The following is a 7500-nucleotide window of genomic DNA, read 5'->3' as shown; positions in this document are numbered from 1 at the left end:
TGTTAGTCTATTTGTTCTTTTAAGTCTCCATTGTGGAGATGCTTTTGTAACTTTTGGTTCGTTAGGGTCGTGTTTTAACAATAGGTTTTTCAATAAGTGTTGATGTGGAGTGCATTGTTATGTAAAGATATAAATGTAAGTAGCATGTTGTAAAGGCGGGTGGAAAAAGGTCAGTTGACGAGAAGACTGCTAGGAGAAGGAAAGCCGGAGAGAAGTCAAAGTGGAAAGGTGAAAGTTTAAAGAAAGTGGAAAAGAGAAACACTGCCAAGAGTCATTGGTGGGAGCCGACCGCGAAATTCCCAGACAAAACTCCTTTGTCGGCGGTGGCAAGTATATTTATAGAGGAAGTTTTTGGAGGAAAAGTTCGGCGACGAAAGTGAGAGTCTTGTGGACTGACAGAAGACGTGTCTACGTTCGTTGGTTTGCTGAAAGTGGAAGTGGATGGTTGCAGGATTAGCCGGTTGGACTTACAAGAACCTTGAGAAGGCACGAAGGCTGACGGAGAACTGAACTTATTGTCTGTAAATATTAAAGTAAAGTATTTAGTTCATTTCGCATTGTCGTTTAAGTATATATTAGCATTAAGTAAATCTAAGTAAGATTAGTTAATTTAGAGATAGTAACTGTCGTAACTGTTTTACTTGTAGTTAACTTTTATCTTTAATTAAAGTCGTACGCGTTTACTAAAAATTTATGCTGTGTTGCGGGTTTGTGGGAAGGGGTGTGAAATACGTTGCTTTACCCTTAGTTTTCTCTTATTTTCTTCTCGCTATTTCGCGAGACCCAGGGGATCGCGAACCGTCACAGTCACGCAAGCGAGCCGGGGGGAGAATGGTGACTGAGCAGAGATATAGGGACTGCACGATCTTCTGTAACCAACACGTTCATAATCTGCTAATCTAATTAGTGAAAGTGGTGACAGATGGCATGGTTCTGCCTCTTTTATTGCTAATGTAAATAAACACTAAACACCGTGGGAATATCTATGTGCATGTTGAATACAATCAACTAGCCGGAAAGGAAACCTCAGAAAAACTACTGTATTTAACTTAATTGAATGTTAGAGTGTTTTGGCAAGTTTCAACGCTGTGCCAAAATTGTTTGAGACAACGTCTTGTTTAGAACGAACGACTCGTCATCTAGCATTAAATCAGTAAAGACAGAATTTATACACAGCTAGTTCTGCAGAAAAGATAACTCAACACTTGTTTGAAGCCATGTCCTTCAACAAATTCAATACAATACATACTTAATTGACCGCTCCCCATAGGGTCTTTTCAGGGACAATGAAACACAATGAAAGAAACGACAGAACACAACAGCAACTGTTAAGAATCCTAACTGGCCGGAGGCAACCTATAGTTGGCTATTTACAAGTGCAGCCGAGAAGTTGAACCAGGGACTACCAGAAACAAATTCATCGAGTGGTTAGAGCTGGTCTTGAACCCGGGATCTCCGGATCTCAAGGCAAGCGCCCTAACCACTGGACCACACTGCCTCCTCTTAAAGCATACGAGTGACCCCTTCTTCTCGAAGGCAACGACCCATAGATTATAATCGTTTGACCGAATCTGGTCTTCGGTGATGATGAGACAAGGAACTATTACCACGATCAATGGCGTTTGATTTGGGTCAATCGTATGCTTTAAGATTAGAAAGCTCTCATATAAAATGGTCTTGCCAAAACCAGTTGGTAGCAAAGCCATAACATACTTGCCCAATAGGAGAGCTTTGACCACAACTTTCATGTTCTTGTTGGGTTCAATGTGTTAGCCATTTGATCGAAACTGCAAAAGCAATATCGTGCTTCTCTTTTCCCAGGGAAAATCAAAGACAGATTGGCGTCATAATCTGTCAAGAAGTAATTAACTCGTCAAAAAAATCGGACAGCGCTTCATTGTCAACGGACCAATCCGAATTTCCAGTTGCTCGTGCAATGGGAGATTCTAAATGCGTCGGTTACAGAAGATCACGCACTCTTTGCTAAATCACCATTTTCCCTTCGATCCGCTTTCGCAGAGATTCCAACCCTCCCGTTTAGGCCGGAGACCCCCATTTCCTGGAAAGATTCCCAGCCTCCCGTTTTCGCTTAATATTCTCCGGGTTTTGTAAACTCTTCCAAGCCAAAGAAAGATTATGTTTTCTCTGTTTAACCAGTCTTTTTAGCACGAATCTGTGCCGTTTTTCTGTGGTTTCTGACCCTTTTGGCATTGTAGCATGAGCCTGCGGTAATTTTGGGCGCGGTAACGCACTGGATTGCCTTGACTTTGTCCAAGGTTTGCGTTCATTCGTGGGTCAAAGGGCCTTAGCTTTCACTGCCTTTTAAATTTAAAACTCCATTATTTTCCATTGACTGTGATCGCGACATGCAGGAGGCGGTATCTTAGAGGCATATATCTTAAAAATGATCGCGGGGGAACATGCTCTCGGACTCCCCTAGAGAGTTGCACCTGCGGCGCTTGTGCGCACGGCTATGACGGTCATCAAAAACCTCCGTTTTTCTTAGTTGACAGGGTTGGAATCGCTGCTTGCGTGACCAAAGCAGGCGGTTCAACTAACCCAGAAGGGGCTGCGAGCAGTCTAGCCAAATTTTGAGCTTTGATTTATCCAAAGGCTGCTTACCATAAACCCTGACCGATTGGGTCTCAGAGGGTTGTACTTCAGAAAAGTAATCATGTCTGAAAGCGCGAAACTCCTGTACATGTCTGTATATTAATTCAGCCACGTACACATACATTGCATTCTCAAACTAGTGAGTCTTCGACGTCATTTTCTCCTCGATCCAGCTCGTTTTAAAGACAAAGGTCACTCGTTGCAGGCCGTTGGCAAAATTCAGACCGGATCGGATCGGATCGGATTGACAAAACTCAGACCGGATCAATAACAAAATTCCCACCATAACCAGACGGCCACCAGACAACGTGCTGAAGAGAGGATCAAGAAGTCGAATTCTGTGCCTTTCTCTTTTGTGTAGTTGTCTCCTAATTTATTGAGACTCATCGTAATGTTTGAAATGTCATGTAGACTTTGTAATAACAGCCTCGAAACAGTCCAAAATGTACTCTCTGGGTGTCCTGCTTTTGACCAGAGTAAGTACCTATGGCGACATAAGATCTGGAGCTCGTAGATAAGATCCCACCGTGGTATTCTCCTGTTTAACCGAAACCCAAGTTCGAAAATGGAAAGGTGGAGGCTTTTTGGGATGTTCTAGTGTTTGGAGAGAGCACAGAATTGAAAGCAAATCGTATTGACGCTCGAATTATTAACCATGAAGAGAAGAAGGTTATTACGCTAGAAATGAGTCGTCCCTGGACAAAGAACCGTGAACGAGAGGATCAGGAAAAAACTGCCAAGTACACACCCTTGTGATGGGAACTTAAAAAACAGTACCCAGGATATCCTGTAGAACAATATAACATCATAGTGGACGTCCTCGGGCGCTGGTCTAAAGAACTGGATCAAGTGATGACGGAGCTGATGGGAACTGAAGAAAGGACGAGTGGTATTGGAAAAGACGCAGAAAGCAGTCATTTCAAGTACTTTGAATATGGCACGAACATTTAAAGTGCATGTGTGATAGCACGCTCTAGTCTGCCAAGACAATGCCAAGGCAATGAAATAGTTTAAGTTTAGTGATTGAATAATTTCTAGTCTCTGCTAATTTTTTTGCCTATTTTAAGCTTTTAATGTAGATGCATTTCGTCTGACCTAGATCAGGTCCTATATAACATATTATCAAATTTGTGCTTTAGAGTCGTTATTAAGGATATCACTAAAGTGGTGAGTGGATTGCTTAGGGTTTTTTAGTTTTTAAAAGACTATATTAGGAAATTAATTTATTAGTTAATTAATTAAGTAGGGTTCATTGAATAGTTTTGATCAAGAATCTTGCCAGGACAGTGGTGTCTCCCAGATTTTTATAATAATCATCTCTAATAGGGAAATGACCTCAGAAGTGCAAATGTGATTGTGTGAAAACACGTTAAAAGGGAAAACAGCTCACTTCCAGTTGCCTTCCGCGTCTCAAAAACACCATGGAACCTGCTGCACTCCTCAGCCAGGGACGGCGGAGCGTATTTTGAATTAGGGTGTGGGGTGGGGGGGGGGGGGGGGGGGCTAACAAGCAAGTGCTGGAGACTCTAACTTGTAGGCGGTTCTGGTGGAATTCTCCGCCAGAAAATTTTTTAAATCAAATCAAGTCAAATAACTTTATTTATAGACGGTTTTCTCATCAGTACATATTTATGAACTGAAACATTTACAAGACTTATAATACCATTCTTATAAGTAGTTTTTTTGAAACACATTTCAGAATAAAAACTAGCGATAAAAAACGACGTTTCGATCTCTCTGAGATCATTTTCAAGTAGTAAAAGAAGCGAATAAAATCTGCATATATAAGTACAAATTAAGACGTGAGAATGTCCAAAGATAAAATATGTAAATACAAGCGCTAAAATGTAAGTGTTAAAATATTAAAATACTATATAAATAACTTGCACGGATTAAATCTACATGACTGTTGGTTAAAACGCTAAAGCGTGAGTGTTAAGATACCAAAACGCTATAAAGAACTATATAAATAACTTCGCACGGATTGAATCTGACTGTTTGTTCAAAGTTGGTTTAAGCTCCTTTATAAAAAGCATTTCGTAGATGAGGCAATCGAATTTACTTTCGCACTTTCTCAAGATCTTAAAGTCACGATATATGTCACTCGGGACTGTTCCATGTTGCTCTTTAATGTGATTCCCGATTGAAGACGATCCTTTCATGTGTTCCTCGACGCGCTGATAGAGGTGTCGGCACGTATACCCGACATAGTTTGCATCGCACAAACCACACTTGTAATGGTAAACAACGCGTTGCTGGTTTATGATAGGCGGCTTCTTTTCTTTCGGTTTGATATGGTGTCCAATCTTACGGCTTGTATACACGGCGTGAATATCAATTCCAATTTTTCGGCCCAGTTCCCCAAGTTGCCTTCGCGCTGAATTAGCCGATCTCTGATCTTTGAAAGGTAACACTATTCTGACAGGCGCTTCATTCTCGTTACATGCTCGTGTGGAAATTGCCTCGTCGGAAACTTTCTTGGTGACAAAATTACTGATGGTCGATTGCAGCAGTTGGGCTGGGTACTGAAGTCGGGAGAACGTTTGTGTGAGACGGTCACATTCCAGGTGGAACAGTTTCCAGGTAGATGACAATTTAAAGGCACGATCCAGCATTGTTTTTAGCAATGACTTCTTGTATCTAACATCGACGTGGCTCTTGTAATGCAGCAATAATCCGGTGTCAGTTGGTTTTCTGTATACCCTTGTCTCCAAGCAACCATTGCATTTCCGAATCTCCGTTCCCAGGAAGGGAAGTTTACCGTGTTCGCCAAGTTCCATGGTGAAGCTAACCGATGGATGGATCTCGTTCAGAACAGAAAGGAATGATTTTGCTGTTTCGACGTTGGGCATTATGCTTAATGTGTCATCCACATAGCGTTTGTAGAACTCGGGTAATTTCCCTTGGTCCTGAAGTCGATCTTCAATACTGCACATAAATGTGTTGGCCATCAGGGGTCCAAGTGGCGAACCCATAGCAACACCATCGATTTGTTCATACAAGCTCCCCTCAAACTGAAAACAGCGAAGTTACGTCATATGAAACAAGGATGCTGTGATCGTCAACTTCCATGTCATGGAGAGCATCCACGAAACTAAAAACATCATTGATGGTATGATCATTCACTGATAGAGGTTTAAGCTTTTCATCAAGCCATTTTGCCAACTTGTAATTATACGTCCCGGTTGCCGAGAGTATCGGCCGCATTGCTAATTGTCGTTTGTGGGTTTTTGGCAGGCCATAGAGGTGGGCTAGTCTCGAACCATTTTGGATAACTGTGCTAGCAACTGCCTTGGGTAATATTCTTTCTACAGTGGCAGCTAACTCCTTTTCTTTTTGCAATAGCGGGTGGAAATACTTGGGAGGTCTTCCTCTCATTTTGGGTCTTTCAGCGCATACTGGTCTAAACTTGGTTTCGTTGCTTATGGAGGACTCTCTCAGTAGGCGTACATAATCTGTCTTATCCATCACAACCACTCCTGATCCCTTATCTGGCTTTGTGATAACAATGTCATCCTTCTTTTTCAATTGGCCGATCGCTCTTAGCATTGCTCTTGGTGGTGCAGGGGTCTTTCGCTCGATGTAATTCAAAGCAATGGAACGTAATGATGCAGCCGCCAATTCTTTGTTTTCTTCGCTCAACCCCGGTTCTAATTTCCAGAAGGCCTTTTCAAAAGCTGCTTCGATTTCCTTAGATGACACACGCTGTGGAAGAGCGAAGTCAAGACCGCGACCTAGCGCTAGTTTTTGGAAGAAGGAAAGCTCGTAAGACGAAAAGTTCTTGATGTGTTCATCAATATCAGCATCGTGTTTGTGAAGAAGTCTTGAAATCTTCTTAGTGTGGCCATTCATTGATTGTCGGTACTGTTGATTACGTAAAGTAACGATCGTTTTAACACATAACATATTAACATATTTTAACACTTACATTTTAGCGCTTGTATTTACATATTTTATCTTTGGACATTCTCACGTCTTAATTTGTACTTATATATGCAGATTTTATTCGCTTCTTTTACTACTTGAAAATGATCTCAGAGAGATCGAAACGTCGTTTTTTATCGCTAGTTTTTATTTATAATACCATGAATCTAAAACTAAAAACTACGAATAAATTAAGTAGTACTTACTTATGAATTAAAATATTTACTACTTATTCAATTACTTACTTAGTTAATTAACATATTTATTACTATGAAATATTTACAATACCATCTATCTAAAACTAATAAATAAAATAAATTAAGTGAACTGCTTTACGCGAGAGCCGTGTAAATTAAACAATGACGCTAAAAGAAGCCGCTGCAGCCAGAGTGAAAGGATTCTAGAGTCCTAGCCTGCCGCACATGAGTTGGCAGACTGTTCCATAACACCGCACCACTATATCTGAAACTGTTCTTAAGAAAGTTGGTGCGGGGTAGGGGAAACAGCAAGTTTATCTTTAGTGTTACGAAATGCTACTTTCAGCATTCTCGACGAGATATCAAAAAAATAGACTGTTCACAGTCCCCTATTTTTCCGTTTGATCGTCGGGATCGACCACTAACTTTCGCCATCTTTGTTTTTAAAAGCGAGCGCGAACTGGGGAGAATGGGTGGGGGAGGGCCACTCGGTAGTTATATCGCTCTCCCCAGTTCGCGCTCGCTTTTAAAAACAAAGATGGCGAAAGTTTGTGCTCGATCCCGACGATCAAACGGAAAAATAGAGAACTGTGAACAGTCTATCAAAAAAATTAAACGTGGATCAACCGTAAAATGACAGATGTTTTACTTTTTATTTGTTACTTGGTACATATATAACTTAAGATCCCAGCCTTACGTATAGTACACGCCCAACGTTTGCGAAGACGTAACCCTCTCTTGCATTTGTACATTTTCATTGCCATGA

The 7500-nt window shown here is 41.1% G+C and overlaps 1 pseudogene; it reads right to left on the bottom strand.

Moving 5' to 3' along the window:
* Nucleotides 1-4212: 4212 nt before the first annotated feature.
* On the bottom strand, nt 4213-6605 carry LOC137993114 (uncharacterized; annotated as a pseudogene).
* Nucleotides 6606-7500: the final 895 nt, after the last annotated feature.

This window comes from Montipora foliosa, chromosome 2 (genome assembly GCF_036669935.1).
Source record: "Montipora foliosa isolate CH-2021 chromosome 2, ASM3666993v2, whole genome shotgun sequence".
Classification (NCBI taxonomy): Eukaryota; Metazoa; Cnidaria; class Anthozoa; order Scleractinia; family Acroporidae; genus Montipora; species Montipora foliosa.
The sequence above is the reverse complement of the archived record's forward strand: the minus strand, read 5'-3'. Positions and strand labels throughout refer to the sequence as shown.